We start from the raw sequence: 25,271 nt of genomic DNA on the forward strand, positions 1-25,271 counted from the left end.
CTTTATCAACATGTTTCAACCTATCTATGGTCGCAGGAGAAGAGATAAGAGCATATAAGCCAATTTAAGTTTTAGAGCCAACACCATTTATTTGCTCAGTTCCAAATCCAGATGCCCAGGATTCCCCAATTCATTTGTGTTTTCCATAACCCACTAGAATTCCAAAGGATTTTGTTGATGACCAAGTTATTTGAAGGAGCCTTCTGTCTGCTTTTACTCGGTTTGTGGTTTGGAGTGAATGACAGGTTTTCTATTCATGAGAAGGGGCTTTGAAGTCAAATCTCAGAGCTGATCATTTTCCATTTCAAGCTTGCCCAGATAAAACACAGAGACTTCCCACATGTGCTTGATTAGTTTTTCTCCCTGTTATGATTTCGTTGTTCTTGGTTTTTGATATGAAGGAAGAAGGCCATATAAAACTAGAATTTAATATTTTCAAATCTAGGGATCAACTTTGGATAGTGGGTAGCCATATGTTGTATTTTTTGTGGTATTTTGTCCATGTTTTGGAGCTCTTAGGAAACAGTTTTTGTTTTATGTTTTATAACGGATATGATTGGTTATTTTTGTGTTTTGGTCTCCATTTTGCATGAATTTGATGAAGTGATGATTCTGAGAGATTGGGAGCCTGGTTTGAAGCCTTATAGAACTTTTTATTAAACCCTTGTCCTTTAGCTTGAACCAAACAAGAACGTGAGGAGGAGGGAATCTATAATGTCTCTAGATTAAACTGTGTAGATTCCAGGATGGCCTGAAAACGTTTTTATATGGGCTACTTGGGATATTGCCGCTATTGTATATATTTGGATCAACCGTGATGGTTGTAAGTGGGAATTGTGGATTGAATGGCACAAATGATAGTTTAGTTATACCAGAGTCCCCAACCCCATCCAGTGATATAGGAGGAGAGGGTACATGGTATGGAAATATACAATATCTTTTGAATATCTCTTCCATTGGGGCATTGTGTTGACTACTTCTACTTTTGTTTGTGAAATTGTTGAGTGATCACAAGGTGTCAGTACCTTCTAGCTTGGTTGAAAAATTGTTGGCAATCTGGAATACAACTGGTCAACAAATTCCTCAAACCTGTAGGGCTAATACAATTCAGTTTCTTTATGTGGAGGGTGGAATTTTTGTTGTCTTTGCTCTGATTTATTTTTTTAGCAATTTTTCTTCTCCTCCCGCTTAATATCTATGCAGGAATAGTCCCTATGGAAGCTCAATTTTAAAAAACTACTATCAGTTATATTAAGAAGGGTTCTCCCTTATTATGGATGCATGTTTTGTTTATGGTGGTTGCAATTACCGTGGTTCATTACTGTATCAGAGCACTTGAGGTGCAATTAAACACTACAAGATTCCAAGATGGGAATTTCTTAGTTGATTTTGTCATTGTTTATACTCTTATGATCCAAGGAATTCCAAAGACACAACATGTTTTCAAGAGACCGCTTCAAGTGTTAAGAATGACAACAATTATAGTTAAAATGTAATTATCTTAGTAAATTTGGGTTTACCCTTCAGACAGTTTTGTAGCCATAGGGAGTTATGTAACAAAGTTTTTCATGTTAAAAATGATGGTTTCCCGAGAGGCTGGATGTAATGGTTGGAGAGTCATTTTGGACCTTAAGCAATAAGAATTCCAATCCCTTGCCCCATGGAGGTTTCCTTGACACACTGTTAGGGTTTTACTATGTAAATTCCTTGTGTTTTTTCTTGTGTGATTCAATTTCCCATTATGTGCATTTCTTTCTTATTTATATATTTAATGGGCTCGAATACCAACAAGTGGTATCAGAGTTGTAAGGTTATGAGGGTCAAGAGGCAGTTGTAAGGAAAAATTTGAAACCTGGAGCAAGAGTTGAAGAAGTCTGTCGTCACAAAGAGACCGACCTAGATGAAGCGTTTCTAGAGAGGGAAAGTGAATTTGTTTGGAGCATATAAGGGAGTAGTTGAACGAATGAGCGGATGAATTTGAATCTAACCAGATCCACCACCATTAAATTCTGAACCTCGTAAGAGGAGCAGACGATGGAAAATTCTATGTAAGAGAAGTGGACGATGGAAAATTTTGCGACATTTTTTTTTAATTGAGGGGCTGCAAGGGAACAATTCATTGGACTTCAATTGGGATGAGGGAAGAAGAAAAATGAATAAAGGAGCTATTTTTTTTAAATCAAGCAATCATTGTTTCTTTTTTAGATAAATTTTGAGGGTTGACTGCAAAGAAGGAGAAGTTTTGAAGTTGTGTATGTAGAACATGTCTGTAAAATGATAGTCACACATAAGGTTAAGCCTTAAGGCTCATTGTGATTGAGTGTTGCTAGAAATTAGGGGAGGTCAGACCTTGGATAACTACCAGGAAGTAATAGCAAGGTATTTATTCTTTTTAAAATCTTGCAGCAGAAATTTACAGAATAATTTTTTTCTTTTTTTCTTTTTTTGTGGAAGAAAGAGAAATTCTATGAAGCATTAGCTGAAATAATTGTTGGGGTTTATGAATATCATTTTTTTAAAGAAATTTTTCTCTAAACAATAAGTTTGGAAAAGGGTTTCTTTAAAAATAATATTTAAAGGGGTTTTTTGAAGTAAAAAGAATACCTTGAAATTTGTAAAAGGGTAGCAGCGAAACCCTAGTAAACCAGCGAAAGGAAATTCAGAAAAACCCTAGCTGAAAATTTTGAAACAAGGAGACAATAAATTTAAAAGAAAAGCCTAGCGAAAAGAAGAATATTTTAGAGAACCTAGTCATTAATAAAGGAATCTTGAAAGAGCATGTGTAGGAAGAAAATGACTAAAATGATTAATGTTAAGTTTGAGGTGGAGAAGTTAACTTGTAAGAATAATTTTTCATTATGGAAATTGAAGGTATGGGATTTTCTAGTGCAACAAGGGTTGCACAAAGAATTATATGGGATTGGAAAGAGACCTATTGGCATGAAAAATTTGGAATGGGAGGACTTGCATGCCCAATCTCTTAGTACCATCAGATTGTGCCTAGCGGATTAAGTTCTCTTCAGCATTGTTGAACAAACCTTAGTAGTAGGTTTATGGGGAAAATTGGAAACATCTATATGAAGAGGAAGTTGTATACCCTTCGGATGAAGGAGGTTACTAAAATTGCAGAACACTTAAATGTATTTAATACACTTATTTTCCAGTTGTCAGATATGGTTGATAAATTAGAAGAAGAAAATAAAGATATTACCATGTTATGATCCTTGACCGAGCCCTGGGATCACTTTGTGACTTCTACCAATTTGAGCACAACAAAATCTTTAGAATTTGATTCTGTTGTGGGAGCTCTGTACAGAGCTCTGTTCTCTGAAAGAGTACAGAGGACGTCTAGCATTGAAACTTCCACACCAAAATCAATTGTAACTAGAGACCATTCCAAGGAGGGAGGAGAAAAAGAAATAATTCATTCTAGATGAAGGTTGAGAGGCAAGAAGTGTAAATTCAAATGCTGGTACTGCAACAAAACAGGGCATCTCAAGAAAGACTGTTGGAAAAGAAAGGAGTTCATTGAAAACCCAAATAAGGAAGAAAATAAAGTTAAATCAGGTATGAATGATGAAGTTTTATATGTTGAATCAAGTATGATAGATGAAACTTTTCCTATTTGTAATTTTTCTTAGCATTATGAAGATTGGTTGTTAGATTCTGGAACTTCTCATCACATGAGTCCGCACAGAAATTGGTTCACTTCATATCAAGATGTGAATGGTCGTTATGTGTTTATGGGTAATAATGTATCTTGTCAAACTATTGGGGTGGGAAATGACATAATTAAAATGTATGATGGTACACTTTAACATTGAATGATGTTTGACATGTACCTGAGTTGAAAAATACTTACATTTCTTTGGGAGTATTGGACTCAAAGTTTTATAAGTTTATAGGTCAATGTGGAGTGTTGAAAGTTTCAAAGGGTGCCTTGGTTGTTATGAAGGAAGAGAACATTGGAAACATTTACAGACCTAAAGGAAGTACTTAGGTCAGTGAGGTAGCAAATGTATCTGAGAAGGCAGAAGAAGATACTCACCTATGGCATCAACGATTGATTCACATGAGTGAGAAGGGCCTTCAGGTACTGATGAATCACAAATTATTTCCTAATTTGAAATCATTGATTTTGGATTTTTTCAAACATTGTTTATATGGAAAACAATGTAGAAAAAAATTTAAAGCTGGTGATCATAATAGTAAAGGAGTTTTGGACTATATTCATTCTAATCTTTGGGGACCACCTCCTAATATATCTTATGGAGGTGCATATTACTTCGTAACATTTATTGATGATTACTCCAGGAAAGTCTGGGTCTATATGTTAAAAAGTGAGGCTGATGCATTTAATGTTTTTTAACAATTTAAAGCTATGGTGAGAAAAAACAAGAAAAACAATAAAAAAAATTAAGAACTGACAATGGCAGTGAATTTACTTATAATTTGAAAATATTGCAAGGATGAAGGGATCGTTATACATAAAACTTTTGTCTATACTCCTCAGCAAAATGGCGTTGTTGAACGTATGAACCAGAGTCTTATGGAGAGAGAAAGAAGCATGATCAACAATGCTAACTGCTACATAGTAATTTGTCACCGTCCTTGTTACCCCTTTTCCCGCACATTGGAGGACTTATTCCAGGACCTGTGAGAAGTGACATAACCTGAAAACACTTGCATTGTATCCCCTTGAGTATGTACTTCATATGCCCTGAAGACACCTTCTGCAAAATACCCATAAAAATAGCCCTTTTTCCATTAGCGTGGTTCCACTGTGTATCAGTCGCGCCAATGGGGGAAATCCTCCAATGAGGGCGCACCAGCTGGCGCTCTGTCTCAGAGTCGCACTCGCGCCAGCCCAGTTGGGTAAAGTTTTTAACAAATAAACTTACGAAGGTTCTTCCTAACCCACTCATGAACTGATTCCATCTTGAGTTAGTTCAGTTGGGCTTCGAATCTCCATAGAAGGGAAGTAGTTCTCCACCTCTCATGGAAGCTTCTTAGTGATAAAGCCAATCCCATGAATCTTGTGGATGACCCTAACTCCTTCTCCTCTATCTATAAAAGTTTGTCTTTTTGCCTTTGACAAGTTAGTCTCCAAGTTCTGAATTCTAAGTCCCAAAGTCTGAGAATTGCTAAGCTGATGCTACAAGAAGCCTTATTCATTCCCATGAGGCTAAATCTTAAATGAGGAGATTCTTGTCCAAGTAACCAAGGAGAGAGAGGCTTGTTCCCCATTCCCAACAAGCTTTGCAAGGCATGTGCTACTGATCACCCAGCCAAAGGAGGATTTGACGTCAGAACTATGGTTGTATTCTTCTTTGTTGTTTATCAATAATAGATGACTATCATTATGGTTCCACTCTTATTGTCTTTTGTAATGATGTTTGAGTTATATCCTTTTTGACTGATATATAGTTGCATCTATTGGATTTTATGCTTGTGTTTGTGTCGTTCTTTGCATGTGCAGGTGTTCGTTCACGAGGATCGTGGGGATTGTGACCAGCCGGAGCAAAGGAATGGGAGTGACGACTCTTCTACAAGTACTAGCTTTGGAATCTAGGTAGGCCCTCATCATCAGTCTTTGATTTGTAATTAGGAACCTGCGTGTTAGTGTTGTTTGATTGTTATTAGACCCCATTTGGGCTAGTAGGGATCGCCTCTGTCCGCAGAGGGGATTTACCTCCACAACAATTTGGCGACTCCACTGGGGAGTTGGCTTTTTGCCTTATTGTTTGTTTTGTCTTGTTGTTTGATTTGTAAACTTTAGACGGAGCCTGAAGTACGGCTAGATAGCCTTCGAAACGCTATTGCTCCGCATTAGCAAAGTAGATCAACGCCACTTGAGTCCATCTCCGGTTTGGTTTACGAGCTGAACGACTTGGAACGTGCCTTGTTTCTTGGTTTCTCCTGCTTGATTAACTTTCTGGGTTGAGTCCCTGTGTTGCTTCTTGCCCCTTGGTGTACCTGGGTACTATTGAATTAGCTTTGGCTTGCTTGTTTTTTATTTTTCCATAGCAAACTCGGCTGGCGCTTTTTTATAGCATTACAGTTGCGCCAGTTGGCGCTAGTTGCACATTGACAACCCGCGCCAATCCCTGAAAGGCGCTATTTTCAGCTTGATAGTCGCGCCAGTACTGGGAACTTTTGAAGTTTGCTTGTTTCTGAGCCTCCTGAGCTTGGTTTTTGTTCCGAGTACCTTTTTTCGACTACTTGAGTGTGTTGGAGTCTTGTTTGACTGGTTTTGAGTATCTTTTTTGAGAAATTCTTAATTTGATTTCCTTTGGTCATTACTTGGAGGTTTGTATGAGTGTTAATCGCCTTTGAGTGTTTTTATTTTTTGATCTTTGGAACTCTCACCCAATTTTCTTGATTTGCACTTGATTGGTTCTTGGATTACATTAGAATCATCTTGTGTTTGAGAATTCTCTTGCATAGATCACACTTGCATAATTAGAATTCTCATTTTCAGAATGTGCATAGATTACATTTGCATACTTTTCAAGTGAATTGTGCATAGATTACCTTTACCCTTTGGATGTTTGCCATTTTCTATCGATTTCACATTTCTAGCCCTAGGGCATCTAGTGGCTTTGTGTGTCGAGCCTTCCTTAGGAGTTTTGGTCTTCTATTAGTCCAGTCGACTCTTTGTTTGCTCCCTTGCACTTGTTTGGTGGTTGTAAATCGTTTTATTTCATTATTTGGGTGACTTGCTTCGCTTTCACTTGAATTCCGCTTTGTCTCACTTTGAGCCTAGATTACACGGCTCATTGGTGTCTTTGAGATCTTTCTTGTTCTTTGGAGTTTTGATTTGTGATTTAGGGATCTGAATGTGCTTGTACTAAATAGAATTTTTTTGTTATCATTTCTCAAAGTTGTTTAGTGCGTTTTTCCATCAACAAAAGAAAAAATCTCTTTTGCTTTGTATTAGTTAATGAGAATTAGAACCTTTCATTTTGATTAGTGATTAGTGATCTCGAAGAAAAGTTTGTTAATTTCCATTAGTTGCATTAGGGAAGTTATTTGTTGTTCTATGATCATTTTGTTTGTGTGAAAGCTCTCAACTCTCTCGTAGCTAGCATTCATCGAATGAAATGACATATTTTGGCATATAGTTTGCATTTAGGGAATTTTGAGAGATTACATACGGTAAGGCCTGAAAACTGAAACCTAATACAAGATCAACTTTAAAATGAACTGAATAAATCTAACAACGCATTGGAACATAACACACACTATTTAGAGGTCTAGGCTAGAGACGTGCTCCAGCGTCGTTAAACCTAGTCACTTTTGTTTCCACTCAAGGTTGGGTGATTCCTCCTTTTGTGACTCAATTGTGGTCTAGTATGGACTTGTGCTCCCACGTACCGTCGAGTATATGGGGAGACCCCACTAGGTTATCATCCTTTATCCACAGGAAGCCGTGTCTGCCGCCTTACAAGTCGTAACACACCAAACACAACATTCGGGAAGATTGACTGCCGTACGAAAAGTCCTTGGTTTTCATATGGCTTCCAAGGTGTATATGCAGTTTTACGGATTTGTTTGGTAAAGCCTTTTGCCTAGCTCTCCATAGTAGTCACTTTCGTTCCTTTTCGGACTCCCTAAAAGAAAAGGTCCATCTGAGCATTTGTCACTTCGGACTCATTAAACATTCGAAGGCGACTAGAGTCATCTTTTTGTCCTTTTCTCGACTCTTAAAAAATGAAAAGGTCAAGTTATGTCCTTGCGTCTTAAAATTTATTCGGCCACGATTCACATTTACCCGGTTAGATCTTGCTTGCGTTAGTTTGAGTAGGGTTCTTCCTCGTTTGTGATGGCAACTTTTCCAGAGTTTACCAACCCAGGCATCCCCTCTGATGGGAATCCTGGTCATTTCCCTCCTTTTGGAAATGTTGGTGCTCCTTAAATGGCAACGTTGGCCCTTCCTGGGTTAACTGTTGGGTTGCCTGTTTGGTTGTTCTCAACCTCTCTGGTCCTTACTGTCTCAATTGCTGGTCAATCAGTTCCTCCACCCGAACAACATCACGTTGATTCTAAGGTGGACCTCTCCCCTTCTTCGCCTGTTTCTGCGTCCTCATCTTCTACTTCGCCTGGTGAAATAATGGATTCAAGTAACCAGGTGGCTAAGAAGAAGAAGAAGAAGACGAAGAAGAAGAAGTATCCTAAGCGAGAGGTTAAAAGTACAACTCAAGTCGAGCCACCTTCTGCTCCTCCGCAGAAGGTCAAATTTCCTTGTAGATTGTGCAAGGATGACCACCTTCTTCGTGATTGTCCTAGCATTCCCAGGATCTTAGAAGTATGGTCTCGTGATCTGGCCCGCCCCTCATCGTCCTCTGAAGCTCATGGCGATGCTACCTTCTCGACTCACAAAATTAAAGAGAAAGGGAAGATTTGAATCCCCTGTAGACTATGTGAAGGAAACCATCCCCTTCACCTTTGTCCGCTCATGGATAAAGCTTCCGCTATTTTGGAAAGTCTTACAGCTTCATCACCCCAACATCCCGTTGGTTATCAATGTCTTTCGGCAGCTGCAGATCATCTCCCTGTTGACAAAGAGATTGATTTACATTCTTCTCTTGTCCAGGCTCCTCTTCTCGAACCTAGCAGTGCCAAGCCTGTTCCAAACCAACCATTGGTCGGATAGAGTGTCGACTTGGGTTCACCACCTGTTGATTACTCTGTTCCGGAGGAGCATCATGATTCTACTGCTCATGTTCTTCTCATCTCGTCAGATTCTTCTGAGTCTCAAAACGACCCTCCTATCCTCGCTGATCAAGAGAGTCCTTCTTTGTCTCCTGTAAAGCGGGGGGGCAATCATACGATTCCCCCACCAAGTAGTTCGGTCGTTTCCTTTGACTATAGTCGTTTGAATACATTCCGCCTTCCATCCCATGTGCCTTTCCAGATTACAGTACATGCCTATGATAAGGCAGTACCTGGCACTGTCTTGGATGAGGGTGCATCTGTCAGTCTCATGCCTTTCACTACTTGGCAAGCTTTGGGCTCCCCATAGCTTGTGCCAGTTGCACAGAATCTGTTGGCGTTTGACGGAGGAACCAGTCAACCGTTAGGGATCCTCTCGAAGTTTCATGTTACTTTGGGAGGCAAAACCGTCTATATAGACGTACTGGTTACCCAAGGTGCTCCAGATTTCAGTCTTCTCCTTGGCCATGACTATGTTTATGCCATGAGGGCCCTTGTCTCTTCACTTTTCCGTGTGGTTTTTTTTCCACACGACGGAAGAATTGTCACTATAGATCAATTATCATTCTTTAGTCCCCCGGTGCCTCCTGCGTAGCTTGCACCCCCTCCTGGTTTTTATCCACCGGTTGTGTCTGCCCCACCGCAGGTCAACTGCGTGGCTACTTATCCCGTGCCTATATCCAGTCATGATGCCGTCGTACATGATGACCTGCGGGCATTGGGCCCTGACTTCCAAGATGTTGTCTTTCCACCGGGAGTGACACCCTTGGAAGCAACGACTTTCTGTTCATTATGATGAAGTTTGTGCAGAGCATAGTTCGTTTTCCTATGTCAAGCTCCTTAAAAAATGAAACTAGGTCTGGGCAGAGCATAGTTCGTTTTCCTATGTCAAGCTCCTTAGAAAATGAAACTAGGTCTGGTCAGAGCATAGTTCACTTTCCTATGTCAAGCTCCTTAAAAAAAAACAAGGTGTCCGAGGATAGTTTTGATCTTGTGGCGACCTCGTTAAAAAACGAAACAATGTGTCTCGAGGATAGTTTTGATCTTGTGACGACCTCGTTAAAAAATGAAACAAGGTGTCTGAGGATAGTTTTGATCTAGTGATGACCTCGTTAAAAAACGAAACAAGGTGTCCGAGGATAGTTTTGATCTTGTGGCGACCTCATTAAAAAACGAAACAATGTGTCCCGAGGATAGTTTTGATCTTGTGACAACCTCGTTAAAAAACGAAACAAGGTGTCTGAGGATAGTTTTGATCTTGTGACGACCTCGTTAAAAAACGAAACAAGGTGTCTGAGGATAGTTTTGATCTTGTGGCGACCTCGTTAAAAAACGAAACAATGTGTCCCGAGGATAGTTTTGATCTTGTGACGACCTCGTTAAAAAACGAAACAAGGTGTCCCAGGATAGTTTTGATCTTGTGACGACCTCGTTAAAAAATGAAACAAGGTGTCCAAGGATAGTGTTGATCTTGTGACGACCTCGTTAAAAAACGAAACAAGGTGTCCGAGGATAGTTTTGATCTTGTGGCGACCTCATTAAAAAACGGAACAAAGTGTCCCGAGGATAGTTTTTGATCTTGTGTCGACCTCATTAAAAAACAAAACAAGGTGTTCGAGCATAGTTACTAATCTTGTGTCAAGCTCGTTAAAAAATGAAACAAGGGTTATGAGGATAGTTCTTTTACTGTGTCAACCTCATCAAAAAATGAAACAACTCCCTTTTCAAATCGAGTCTTTGATTAAGATCTCGTAAAATCCAAGTCGAGTCTTTCCAAGATCTCGAAAGTGAACCTTCATTCCATCCACCTCATTGAATGCAATGAAGCTTGGGGGGCATGTACCTCGATTTGCGTTATTATGCTGGGGGCATGCGAACTCATAACAAGCATAGTTTTTCGTTTCAAGCTTGTGTAAACATGAAACCGAATCCAAGCAAAGTTCTCCATGGTTCAAGCTTGTGTAAAAATGAACCCATACCTGATTTACACCTCGTGATTGCCGTTGTTATCCGCTAAATTCTGCTAGATGAGCCTTGGTTGTTTCATTCCATCGGCACCATCTCTTTGGCCAATCAAATGCTTTCACTTGGTTGTTTTCCCTTTCCTGAGGAACTGTTGCGATGAGTGGTTTTATTAGCCAGCCTCTTGACCATTACATGTTTTGAGTAGTTCCACCATTGTCGGAACTAGTTGCTACCCTTTATACCACTCGTTCCTCTAGGATGAGTCACCTTTAAGCTCTTTTCTGACTCGTAAAATATGAAAATATTGCCGAGTATTTTTTTTTTCTTTTTGGCTCGTTAAAGAGAATAAAAATGGAGGTCTGCTTTTAGCTCTTTTCTGACCGTCTAAATATGAAAAGATTGTCGAGTTATTCCTCTTGACTCGCTAAACGTAAATAAGAGGCGGTCGTCTTTAAACCCTTTTCCGACCGTGTAAAAACAAAAATATCGTCGGACCCTTATCGTTTCAGGTTCGTTATCGGTTACGAATCGACGTGGTTTCGATCGCTTTTTTACTTTTTCAGATCAAAATCACTACTTATGAAAAATACTCCTCGATCGTAATGATTGGGTGGTTCTTTCGAGAATTGTTTTATACTTTTTCAGGCTCGAGAGACACAACTTTATGAAAAAGGACACCCCTGGAGTTTCCTTTTCCGCTGTCTTTTCAAACTCTCTAAACATGAAAAGACGCCGAGTTTTCCTTTGTCAGACTTGTTAAAATTTAATGACATCGGATGCCGTCAAAATGACGCCTTTCAAGCATATGCTATCCCCGTCAAGCTTGTCATCAAAAAATAACCGGGGTACTCGCCAGCAATGGTGGAGAAAATGGAACCACAATTATTGTCGTGTCGGTAGTATGTCGCTCTTGAACATGGCACTTGTCTGCATTCGTGTCTGGGTGGGGACATCTCATCTTGTTTTTACACTTGCCTCCGTGGGTTTGGGTTATCCTGTTTGACCTATCATCTGCTCGTTACCTCGTCACCATGACCCTTGATCATTTGATGTCAAATACTGCCAAGTCCACTGTCGTGCCGCCAATATGTTCAAGAGAAGTTGACCTCTGCAGAATACTCAACCTTCCTCTGATACCTCACACAAAACATCGTATCCTTCTCTGTCTCGTGTCGATGGTGTGGGAAACATTATGGCCCACCTTTCATTAAGGTCACTTCCTGTCGACTTCAGCTCATTATCCAGGAAGTTGATCTAGAGTCTCCCTTCTGGTGCCTTGGAGCCTGCATGCCTCAATGGCAGGTTCTTCGTGTTCGATGCGAGGTTTTCATTATTGACCTCCGATTGAATGATTCTACGGGTGTTCGACACTGGCTCACTAATTCGCAAGCCGTAGATTGTACCCATAGTACCTTGAGGACCATTGTCATTATTGGTGGTACCTCTGGCGTCTGTTAACAGTTTTCATTATTGACTGGTAATTAGACGATGTTCTTGCATGTTCGACTTCGACTCCCATATTCGCATGTTTGAACTTGTATTTTGTTCAGGTCGAGATGGAGCGCAAGACCCTGGATTTTGTCTGTTGAGATCGAAGTTGCGATTTTGTGGATTATTATGATCATTACATGACTAATTCACTGGATGGCTGCGACCATGCCTGAGTCTACTTATCGATCCTTATTGGATGGTTGTGCCCATACCTTGGATCTGGATTTCTATGTACTCTGCTATGGATGGCTGCGCCCATACCACATATATCATGTACTTGAGATATCAATTGTACTTCTTCATGCAGGTTCTCCGGTGGCAGTGTTTTCAGTTGGCCATGTTCTTGTAAAAGCATTTCACCCCTCTCTCTCTCTCAGAGGCCTCATGCTTTAGGGGGCATCTGTTACACAGTAATTTGTCACCGTCCCTGTTACCCCTTTTCCCACACATTGGAGGACTTATTCCGGGACCTATGAGAAGTGACATAACTTGAAAACACTTGCATTGTATCCCCTTGAGTATGTACTTCATATGCCCTGAAGACACCTTCTGCAAAATACCCATAAAAATAGCCCTTTTTCCATTGGCGCGGTTCCACTGTGTATCACTCACGCCAATGGGGGAAATCCTCCAAAGAGGGCGCACCAGCTGGCGCTTTGTCTCAGAGTCGCACTCGCGCCAGCCCAGTTGGGTAAAGTTTTTAACAAACAAACTTACGAAGGTTCTTCCTAACCCACTCATGAACTGATTCCATATTGAGTTAGTTCAGTTGGGCTTCGAATCTCCATAGAAGGGAAGTAGTTCTCCACCTCTCATGGAAGCTTCTTAGTGATAAAGCCAATCCCATGAATCTTGTGGATGACCCTAACTCCTTCTCCTCTATCTATAAAATTTTGTCCTTTTGCCTTTGACAAGTTAGTCTCCATGTTCCGAATTCTAAGTCCCAAAGTCTGAGAATTGCTAAGCTGATGCTACAAGAAGCCTTATTCATTCCCATGAGGCTAAATCTTAAATGAGGAGATTCTTGTCCAAGTAACCAAGGAGAGAGAGGCTTGTTCCCCATTCCCAACAAAATTTGCAAGGCATGTGCTGCTGATCACCCAGACAAAGGAGGATTTGACGTCAGAACTATGGTTGTATTCTTCTTTGTTGTTTATCAATAATAGACGACTATCATTATGGTTCCACTCTTATTGTCTTTTGTAATGATGTTAGATTTTAGGCTTCTGTGGGAGTTTTTTGATTGCTGATCCGGATTAACCACAGTCTTCACTTCATTGTGGGAGTTTTTTGAGTTATATCCTTTCTGACTGATATATAGTTGCATCTATTGGATTTTATGCTTGCGTTTGTGTCGTTCTTTGCATGTGTAGGTGTCCTTTCACGAGGATCGTGGGGATTGTGACCAACTGGAGCAAAGGAACGGGAGCGACGACTCTTTTACAAGTACTAGCGTTGGAATCCAGGTAGGCCCTCATCATCGGTCTTTGATTTGCAATTAGGAACCTGCGTGTTAGCGTTGTTTGATTGTTGCTAGACCGCATTTGGGCTAGTAGGGATCGCCTCTGTCCGCAGAGGGGATTTACCTCCACAACACTAACCTGCATAAGGAGTTGTGGGCAGGAGAAGTATCCACTGCTTGTTATTTAGCAAATCGATCACCTTCAATTGATATTAATTATAATATTCTTGAAGAAGTTTGGTTGGGTTAGTCTTGTGATTATTCATATTTAAGAATTTTTGGTTGTAATGCCTATGCTCTTATTCCAAAGAATCAACATTCTAAGTTAGACCCAAAAGAAAAATGTTATGTCTTTTTTGGATATGGCGATGTTGTGAAAGGATACAAGTTGTGGGATCCTTCTTCGCGTAAGATAGTCATTAGTATAGATGTAACATTTGATGAATCTTGTCTTCTAAAATCAGAGGTTGATAGAGTTGAACATGAATATGTATCACCAAATTATAAAATTCAGTTGGAGACTCAACCTTTATTATAAAGTCAGAAGGAAGAAGAGACTTCTGAAGTAAAAGGTGAAGAATATTAAAGGAAATTGTAGAAGTCAGGAACCAGTTCAACAACTAGTCACCTTAAGGAGGTCTATAAGGGAAAGAAGAACACCCAAAAGGTATGAAGATTTTGCTTCATCTATTGCGTTGATTATTGAATATGAAGAACTTTCTTGTTATCAGGAAGCAATGGATGATGTAGATAGTGAAAAATGGAAGAAGGCTATGGACGAGGAAATGGATTCCTTAGCCAAGAACAAAACCTGGGATCTTGTAGAACTTCCTAAAGGGAGAAGTGTTTTCGGATGTAAATGGGTCTTCAAATTGAAGTGAAAATTGATGGAAGTATTGAAAGATATAAGGCGAGGCTGGTAGAAAAAGGGTATTCTCAGGTAGAAGGTATTGACTTTCATGAGATTTTTTCACCAGTCATAAAACTTGTTTCTATTCATACTGTGTTAGCACTAACTGCATTACTTGATCTTGAGTTAGAACAATATATGTTAAAACAACTTTTATTCATGGAGATTTGGATGAATAGATTTATATGGAACAACCAAAAGGTTTTTTACGAGGTCGCAATAGAATATTAGTTTGCAAGATCAAGAAATCATTGTATGGACTGAGGCAGTCTCCCAGGAAGTGGTACAAGTAGTTTGACACCTTCATGGTGAGACAAAACTTCACTAGAAGTGAATATGATCATTGTGTGTACTTTAAAATTTCCAATTACATATTCATTATCTTGGTTCTGTATGTTGATGACATGTTTATTTCAAGAAAAAGCACGGAAGATATTAACAAGTTAAAGGCTCATATTTCTTGGACATTTGATATGAAGGATATTGGAGATGTAAAACATATCTTTGGAATGGAGATTAACATAGAGAGGAAAAATGGAAAGCTTTGGTTATCAAAGTAGTCGTATGTGGAGAAAATACTTGCAAAGTTCGGTATGGACAATATGAAACCTATTACTATTCCTTAGGTTCCCATTTTAACATTTATTTGGGTTTGAGTCGTAGAATTGATGAAGAAAAGAAGTGTATGTATCGTGTACCATATGCAAATGTGGTAGGCAACTTAATGTATGTGATCGTATCTACAAGACCTGACATTTCAAATGTCGTTGGAGTTGTCAGTAGGTTCATGGAAAATCCAGGAGAAGAACATTGGTGAGTAGTGAAATGGGTGCTTCGCTATTTGAAAAGAACAAACTACCATTGTATCATCTTTAATGGTTGTGGAGATTCATTCTGTGGATATGTGGATACTGATTATGCAGGTGGCTAGGACAAAAGGAGATCTACTAAAGGATATGTTTTTACTCTTGCAGGTGGAGGAATTAGCTAGATGTCAAAGCTTCAAGAAACAATTTCTTTGTCCACTAATGAAGCAAATTATATAGCTGCTTTAAATGCCTATAAAGAGACAATCTGGTTGAAAGTTCTACTTGGTGATCTTGGAAGGATGCAGGAGAAAGTGGATGTATTCTGTGATAGTTAGAGTGTTATTTATTTGGCTAAAAATCCAAATTATCACAGAAAGACTAACAAAATTGATATTAGATACCAATTTGTAAGACATGTGATCGATGGCAGCAAAGTAGCTCTCAAGAAGGATGACACACAAGGGGATTGTGCAGACATGTTAATGAAACCAGTATTGGTAGAGAAGTTCCCGTGGTGTTTGGATTCTCTTGGATTGCAAAAGATATGATGAATGGGCATGGGCAAGGGATTAGGAAAATTGTTTTCAAGGTGGAAATTGTTAAGAATGACAATAATTATAGTTAAAATGTAATTAACTTAGTAAATTTGGGCTTGTCGTTTAGACAATTTTGTGACCATAGGGAGTTATGTAACGAATTTTTTCATGTTCGAAAATGATGATTTCCCGAGAGGCTAGATGTAATGGTTGGAGAGCCATTTTGGACCTCGAGAAATAATAATTCAAATCCCTTACCCCGCGGAGGTTTCTTTGACACATTTTCATAGTTTTACGATGTAAATTCCTTGGGTTTTTTGTTGTGTAATTCAATCTCATTATGTGAATTTATTTATTATTTATATATTTAACGAGCTCGAATAGCAACATCAAGAATACTTTGAAGAAGGTTATCTTGAAAAGGTGCATAGAGCCATAATTTCACCATATTTGGCTTCTTTGGATGACCTGGTACATGATATGGTGAAAGTTCGTGATGATATTTCATGGTTGCAGGCTCATGTCCATAGAAGAACAATTTCTCATACTGCTTTTATTTTTTAGCTCACCACTTGCAAAACTATGTGCATTATAGACTGTTAGAGGAATTATTAATGCAAAGGCAATGGAAAATGTTGAGTTGTGGTTGGCTTGGGTGCAAAGCTCCAACTAGGCAACAACTTTATTTTTCTAGTTCTTGCCAAATGTGTTATTTCTTGCGAGCATGTACTTGATTATTCCTGCAACTCTTTCTTCACTTTCCAAATTTGAAAGCCATTTGTCTGTTTCAAGATATTATCAGGCCACATTGGCAAAAACATTCTTATTTTTCCTAGTCAATTCAATTTTTTGTGGGAATTATTGGAGTCATCCTTGGATTTTTTTGTGCGCATGGGTTAAAGGAGACATATGTAGTTAATTTTGTGAAATTTTTGGGGTGAAGAGAGTGAAGAGTGAAGTTTTTTTTGGTGGAAGTATATCTACGAGGTAAATTAAAATAAAAAAGGTGTATTTGATTAAAAAAGGGTGAAGAGCAGGTGGAGCAAAACTATTTGGGTATTGTAGATGTGGTAAAATTTATGTGTATGATCTGGCAATATCGTGTAAATCAGAGTTGTGGAAGTGTGGTGAAAAAGTGTAAATTTGAAGGAGCGTGTTATGTTGAGGAAATAATTGATTGGTGAGTTGCCCATGAATTTGTAGCTGATTGTGGACAAAGAAAATGTAAAAGTGAAAAGGAGCATGCATATCAGTCATGGGTCACCAAAGGAGAATTAAACAGTTCCAAAGAGAACTGAAGCGATTGAGGCGAAAGAATCAAAGGGAAGAAGTTGCAGAAAAATTTGGAATGTTTGCAGCAGTAGATTTATGGGAATTTGTTCAAGAAACTTCTATAAATTCTCAAGATAAGAGTAGAGGTGCAGTAGCATTGTTTCTTATTATATCAACACTGGACGATAATATCTTGTCTAGTATTTTGCATGAATATGGTGAAATACATAATGAAAAAATATTTTGGGATATTCTTGAAATGAAGTACAATATGCAATGGGGTGAGAAAGCTTACAAAGATGAAGGTAGAGCTTTAGTAGCAGATCTACAGAAAAATTTTGAGATTGTTGAGAGAAACGTTTTGGAGGACTCAATAGCAACAGATGAGTTGAAGAAAGTGAATAGCCTCTTTGAAGTAGAGGTGGTGAATTCAACAACTATGGTTACTAATGTTAAAGAGGAATTTGCAAAATTTGATGATGGATATTTGTTTTATGAAAATGAATTGCAGGTTATATTTGAAAAGAATTTGATTGATAAACTATTGTTTGTTGTTGATAAAGTGGAAGAATATGAAGAGGAAATTGTAGCTGCAATTAAAGGGACAAGAAATTTTGAAGATGCCAAAACTGATTATGATGCCGAGATAAAGTTTATTGAAGAATGGGTTGAGAAACCTTTTGAACAAATTGATGCAGGTCTCAAAGCAATAGCCAGAATAGTGAAGGCTCTTGAAAATGAGCACAATGGTAAATCAATGAATGATTCATATGATATGGAACTGGAACCAGTGGAGGACACATTTGAAGAAGTTCCTGGTATTTTAATATATTGGAGCCCAGAGGAAATAAAACATTATTATGGATTGATGAGGCAACAACCAAGTAAACAGGAAACTAGTGATGATGAAAATGAACTTGTTGAGAAAGGAGTTGAGATGGATTGGTATCATCCTAGTTGGAATAAGAAGCAATATCCATACTTCATGATCTGGAGTAAGAAGAAGACTAAACAGGTTGAAAGTGTCAGAGTTTGGAGCAGCAAGTCGAAGAAGAAATTTCATCAATATGTTGATGCAAAGAAAGTTAAAATGAAGTCATATTTGTAAGCCTAGCTGAGACTGAGACCAGCAGGCATTCTTATGCATTGTTGAAAATCCATTTCTCCATTAAGGGGGGATGTTGGAATAATGTAGAAATGATATGTCCAGATAGAGTTGATGAGTTGTATTCTCGTAGTTAGTGTTGAGTCTATCTGTCATGAGTTGTGTCTTCGTAGTCTGTGTAAGTGAGTTGTATCTGAGTCATAGACTCTACCTTCCATGTTGTTATGTTGATTGAGTCTAGTGATCCCATCATTATATAATGGGACACATTGTGATGTATGTGATGAAGTCAGTGTGCAGGCTTAGGCTTGAATTAATAATATGTTTCGTTGTGTCAACTTTGGATTTTCTAATATGGCATCAAAGCTAGAGAGAGAGATATAGTGAGGCCTCAAATCTAAGAGCAAGAAGCCCATATCTGTGAGGGCTATGAGATTGAGGGTTGTGAGATCTTGTTGTTACGTGGCTGCTCTCCAATTTTTTGGTATAAGTATGAGTATGAGGAACACTTTTTGGGATAGTTTAATTCCTTCAAAGTGGTTCCCATCATCAACCTCTCCCCATGAGATGAAACATAAATGAAACAGATGGATTATTTTGGTATAAGTATGAGTATGAGTATGAGGAACACTTTTTGGGATAGTTTAGTTCCTTCAAATTGGTTCCCATCATGAACCTCTCCCTATGAGATGATATGGTGGGGACTAAACCCCACACAAAACAATTGGTCTACACCTCATGGTTATATGAGGATCAAATCTCTCGAGGTGCAAACCTTTCCTCAAGCTTTACAATAAAAAAAAGGTTTACACCTTGGGAGATTTCATCTCTCGACACTTAATAAATCCAGTGTTAATATAGATCTAAGTCGGTTTAATTATTAATAATTAATATTAATAATTTAATGAAGTTTTTTATTCTATTTTATTTTTATTTTTAATTTTGAGTAATTCTATTGAGTCCAGATGTTTTAATTAATACTTATAATTAATCATTTAATTTTTATTTAATTTTAATTTTATCTAATTTGAGCAAGTTAGAATGTACATAACATAACATAACCTTACAACGTTTCTTCCATACTGAGTAGATAAACTCTAGATGCAAAGACTTTTGCGATTTATTTTTTAATTTATTTTAAAAATATTAATAATGGAAATTTTCCAAAGAATATTTTCAAAATTGAGCTTGATAGAGTTTGTTAAAAATAAAACAAACACTATGGAGAGGAGGGCAAGGACTAATGAATATGAAGAGAGAAGATATTGGACTTTGAGAGAGTTCTTACCGCCTCAATCCTTTGAATTCCCAATTAGAGGATGACCAATTAAAGATGAGAATACTCTCCTTAGGTTTCTAGAGAGGATAGACCATTAATTAGGATTTCATACTGGGAAGTTGTAGGAAATTATGGTTATGTTCTTTCCAACTGATCCACATAAGGAACCTAGAAAAAGGATCTAAGCCCTCTTGATTATAAATATGGAAAGGGGTGATGAACTCCATGAAGATAAATTATTGGTGATGTTGGATGGATCTTTGTTAGTTTGTCCAAAGAGTGTTATGGATCTTAGCCATAATTGGTTTGATAGAGGGCTATGAGGGAGATTTGTAATTCCCTTTGTGCTCAACTTAGAGTTGACATATGTCCCTTTTAAAATAAAAATAAAATATTTTTAAATAAAAAAAAAAACAATATCGAGTATAATAAAAAATGAAAATACATGTTTGGTTAGTTTAAATTAAATGCATAATAAAACATCTATAAGGAGAAGTAAAAATATTTTTCTTTTACTCTCAACCAAAAATAAATAATTTATGAGTGTCAACGAGTATGTATATTTTTTATACCTTTAAAAAACATTTTAATACAAGACTCTAACAAACTATGTGAATAGCCATGTTGACTAATTTATTTCAATATTAATTTCATATATATTTATACCAACATAGATCCATCTTAACCATGAACTGAGAGGGATCAAATTTCTTCAGTTGCAAATTTATTTTAGAGTGCAAAAAACAATGTGTAATTTTTCATTGTTTAAATTGTATCTTTAAATGCTGTAGAGATTACATAGCATATCCGTTGAGCCATCTTAGAGTGCAAAAAACAATGTGTAATTTTTCATTGTTTAAATTGTATCTTTAAATGCTGTAGAGATTACATAGCATATGCATTGAACCATTTTATCATCACAAATTAAAATAGTTTTTTTTGTTATTAATATATTTTTAAGTATAAGTCAATATTAATTCATATTAAAATATTTTATTCATAACCTACAATTGATATTTTACTCTATAGAACATTAAATATCTTTCTATTTTAAGAATATTTTATTTTTATTTTAAGAGTGACACGTTTCAACTCCAAGTTGAACATGGACATACTTACACATCATCTTCACGGTGGGTTGTGGAATGAACATGGCCATACTTACACATCATCTTCACACGGGGTTGTAGAATGAGCCTCTCAACTCAATTATTCTATACAACATTAACATTTTTTTCTTTATATAGATATATATGAGGTTGATATCATATTTTTGAAAAGTATAAGGTTTTAACATCTTACATATTTTTTTACTTCTAATTACTTTACATGAAAATATATTAGATCACATGGACAACTAATTAAATATGCATAGCATATTTTGTTGGCTTTGTTTTTCTATTTAGAGAATTTTTATTTTTATGTTAAGAGGGACACATGTCAACTCCAAGTTGAGCACTAACATACATACACATCGCCTTCACACTAGGTTGTAGAATGAACCTCTCAACTCAAAAAGAGAGAAAATAAAATAAAAATATTTTAATGTTGGTCAATAAATATTTTAATAAAAGATAAATTAAAAGTAAAAAAAAATTCAAGAGTAGTGAAAGGGAGATATGTAATTCATTTAATTCTTAATATGAAATTAATATATAATATTTTAGAAATATTATTATTAATAATAAAATTTAATGTAAGTTCTAATAAAACATTTCAACCATGTTAAGTAAAATATTTAATTGTCAACTATGTATATATTATGTATACTTAAAAAAAATTAAAAATTATGTATATGTTATATAAAATAATTTCATTTTTTTATTTTTATTTTTCAAATGTTTTAAGTAGTTTTATTATTCTACTCTATGTTGTTTTTTGGGTCTATTTTTTGGTCAACGTTACTTGAAATCTAGCAAAAATGAGTTGATTGAAATCTCAGGTTTAAGTTGTGTAGTGTGCACATTCGGGGTCTATTTTTTGGTCAACTTTATTTGAAATCTAGCAAAAATAAGCTGAAATCTCATGTTTAAATTGTTTAGTGTACACATTCTAAGTGTCCAAATAAATTTCAAAACAAAATTTTTTCAAGATATTAAATCTATTTATACACAATTTAAACATAAAAAATTACACACAAACATCAAACTCTATGCTTCAACTTTAATCACTTTACCATTACAAAGTAATTACTCAATACAAATGTCTCCTAGGACCCCACAATACCGATGGGTTACTCAACGGCTGTGGCTCCATCACTCACCAGTCACCACGGTGACCACATAAAGAAAGATATAGATAAAAGTAACTTATGATTACCACAATTTTACCACACGCATATGACGATAGCGTCATCCTCCACTTACTTTGACTCGATATGGACATCAGATAATTTGGATTATGCTTCAGGTGAACTACCTTAAGTAGAGTGTTATATAGCATGATTTTTTGGGTTTGGGAGCGAGAATTAAATTATTAAGAGTTCTTCTTCACCAACTAAGATCTCAAGTAAAAAATGGAAATTCACACCTTTATTGATTATAATATTTATTGTTAAGTAACTAAATTTATTTACACAGTCATATAATTACATCAATAAATTTCAAGAATTTATAAACAAATTAGCTGAATAACCTTTAGTACTATAATATTTGGAAAAGAAAATGTTTGTTTAATTGTACAGATTGTTTAAATGGCAACAATTTTGTATTTATAAAACACCCCTTTTAGGTTCATCCTATGACCAATATATGTATCACTAGGACCAGGGAGGCTTAGTCCAAAGTTGTAGTGTGAGGTCCTCTTTATGTGGATAAATGCCTTTATAGTTCTTTCTATTGAAAAAATAATTACCAAAGTTTAGGGTAAATTTGAAATCACATATGCCTTGTATAGTTGATGGTGTACTTGTGATCAATGTATAGGTAGTCTCAAGGAGGAAACCCTTTATCATTTCCTTTTTCAAGTATTGCAACAAAAGATATGAATTCCTTGTATAGTTCTTAGTGTACTTGTGATCAAAGTATAGGTAGCCTCAAGGAGGAAACCCTCAATCATTTTCTTTTCAAGTCTTAGAACAAAAGATATGAATGTCATCTTACATAATTGATATGTCAAAGGTTCGATTACTACACATTCTCTCTCTTTACATTTGAAACTAGACTCAATTTAATCCCACTATTGTTGAGTGAACTTTCCCATCATATAACACTTACGTCGTAAGGCATTCCCCTTTGAGAAGACCTACCCTAGCTGCCACTCTATACTGGTTTGCAGCGTTGGATTAATTGTTAGATGATTGAATAAGGGTGTGTCGTCAGATGAATTGTTAGCAAATACTTAGGGAAAAAATAGTTAGTTAAAAGACAATAAGCCTTGGCACAATTATGGAAAAATTGAATCACCTCCGTCACAAGCAACTTAGTGAACAATGGCATCGAGACTACCTTTAGATCTAGAGACTTTGCATTTGGATCTTTACCAATATGTTTCAACCTATCTATGGTTGCAGGAGAAGAGATAAGAGAATATAAGCCAATTCAAGTTTTAGATTTATTTGCTCAGGTCCAAATCCAGATGCCTAAGATTCCCCATTTCATTTGTGTTTTCCGTAATGCGCTAGAATTCCAAAGTATTACGTTGATGACCAAGTTATTTGAAGGAGCCTTCTGTCTGCTTTTGCTCGGTTTGTGGTTTGGATTGAATGACGGGTTTTCTATTCATGAGAAGGGGCTTTGAAGTCAAATCGCAAAGCTGATCATTTTCCATTTCGAGCTTGCCCAGATAAAATACAGATACTTCCCAGGTGTGTTTGATTCGTTTTTCTCCCTGCTATAATTTCATTGTTTTTGGTTTTTGATATGAACGAAGAAGGCCATATAAGACCAAAATTTAATATTTTCAAATATATGGATCAACTTTGGATGGTGGGCAACCATATGTTGTATTTTTTGTGGTATTTTGTCCATATTTTGGAGCTCTTAGGAAACAGTTTTTGTTTTATGTTTTATAACGGATATGATTGGTTATTTTTGTGTTTTGGTCTCCATTTTGCATGAATTTGATGAAGAAGTGATGATCTTGAGAGATTGGGAGCCTGGTTTGAGGCCTTATGGAACTTTTTATTAAACCCTTGTCCTTTGGGTTGAACCAAATAAGAACATGAGGAGGAGGGAATCTATTATGTCTCTAGATTAAACTGTGTAGATTCTAGGATGGCCTAAAAACCGTTTTATATGGGCTTCATTGGGATATTGCCGCTATTGTATATATTTGTATCAACTGTGATGGTTGTAAGCGGGAATTGTGGATTGAATGGGACAAACGATAGTTTAGTTATACCAGAGTCCCTGACCCCATGCAGTGATATAGGAGGAGAGGGTACATGGTATGGAAATATACAATATCTTTTGAATATCTCTTCCATAGGGGCATTGTGTTGACTACTTCTATTTTTGTTTGTGAAATTGTGGAGCGATCACAAGGTGTTAGGACCTTCTAGCTTGGTTGAAAAAATATTGGCAATCTAGAATACAACTGGTCAACAAATTCCTCAAACCTGTAGGGCTAATGCAACTCAGTTTCTTTATGTGGAGGGTGGAAGTTTTGTTTCCATTGCTCTGATTTATTTTTTTAGCAATTTTTCTTCTCTTCCCGCTTAATCTCTATGCAGGAATAGTCCCTATGGACGATCAATTTTCAAAAACTACTATTAGTTATATCAAGAAGGGTTCTCCCTTATTATGGATGCATGTATTGTTTATGGTGGTTGCAGTTACTGTGGTTCATTATTATATCATAGCACTTGAGGTGCGATTAAACACTACAAGATTCCATGATGGAAATTTCTCAGTTGATTATGCTTTTGTTTATACTCTTATGATCCAAGAAATTCCAAAGACACAGCACGTTTACAAGAGACTACTTCAAGTTTTAAGAATGACAACAATTATAGTTAAAATGTAATTATCTTAGTAAATTTGGGTTTACCATTTAGACAGTTTTGTAACCATATGGAGTTATGTAACGAAGTTTTTCATGTTAAAAAATGATGGTTTCCCGAGAGGCTGGATGTAATGGTTGGAGAGTCATTTTGGACCTTGAGCAATAAGAATTCCAATCCCTTGCCCCGTGGATGTTTCCTTGACACATTGTTAGGGTTTTACCACGTAAATTCCTTGCGTTTTTTCTTATGTGATTCAATTTCTCGTTATGTGCATTTCTTTCTTATTTATATATTTAACGGGCTCGAATACCAACAAGTGTTATCAGAGTTGTAAGGTTGTGAGGGTCATGAGGCAGTTGTAAGGAAAAATTTGAAACCTAGAGCAAGAGTTGAAGAAGTTTGCCGCCACAGAGAGACGGACCTAGATGAAGCGTTTCTAGAGAGGGAAAGTGAATTTGTCTGGAGCCTATAAGGGAGTTGTTGAGTGGATGAGCGGATGAATTTGACTCTAACTAGATCCACCACCATTAAATTTAGAACCTCGTAAGATGAGCAGACGATGGAAAATTCTATGTAAGAGAAGTGGATGACGGAAAAGTCTGCAACATTTTTTTTAATTGAGGGGCCACAAGGGAACAATTCATTGGACTTCAATTGGGACGAGGGAAGAAGAAAAACGAATAAAGGAGGTGTTTTTTTTTAAATCAAGCAATAATTGTTTCTTTTTTAGGTAAATTTTGAGGGTTGACTGCAGATAAGGAGAAGTTTTGAAGTTGTGTATG

The 25,271-nt window shown here is 36.9% G+C and overlaps 2 pseudogenes; both read left to right on the top strand.

The window, feature by feature from the left end:
- The first annotated feature begins 817 nt into the window (after positions 1 to 817).
- On the top strand, positions 818 to 16,452 carry LOC149210594 (hyperosmolality-gated Ca2+ permeable channel 4.1 pseudogene; annotated as a pseudogene).
- Positions 16,453 to 23,830: 7,378 nt separating this feature from the next.
- On the top strand, positions 23,831 to 24,509 carry LOC149210595 (hyperosmolality-gated Ca2+ permeable channel 4.1 pseudogene; annotated as a pseudogene).
- The last annotated feature ends 762 nt before the right edge of the window (positions 24,510 to 25,271 follow it).

Source organism: Pinus tabuliformis, chromosome 1_2 (genome assembly GCF_031772625.1).
Source record: "Pinus tabuliformis cultivar Carrire ecotype Pingquan chromosome 1_2, CPIR1, whole genome shotgun sequence".
Classification (NCBI taxonomy): domain Eukaryota; kingdom Viridiplantae; phylum Streptophyta; class Pinopsida; order Pinales; family Pinaceae; genus Pinus; species Pinus tabuliformis.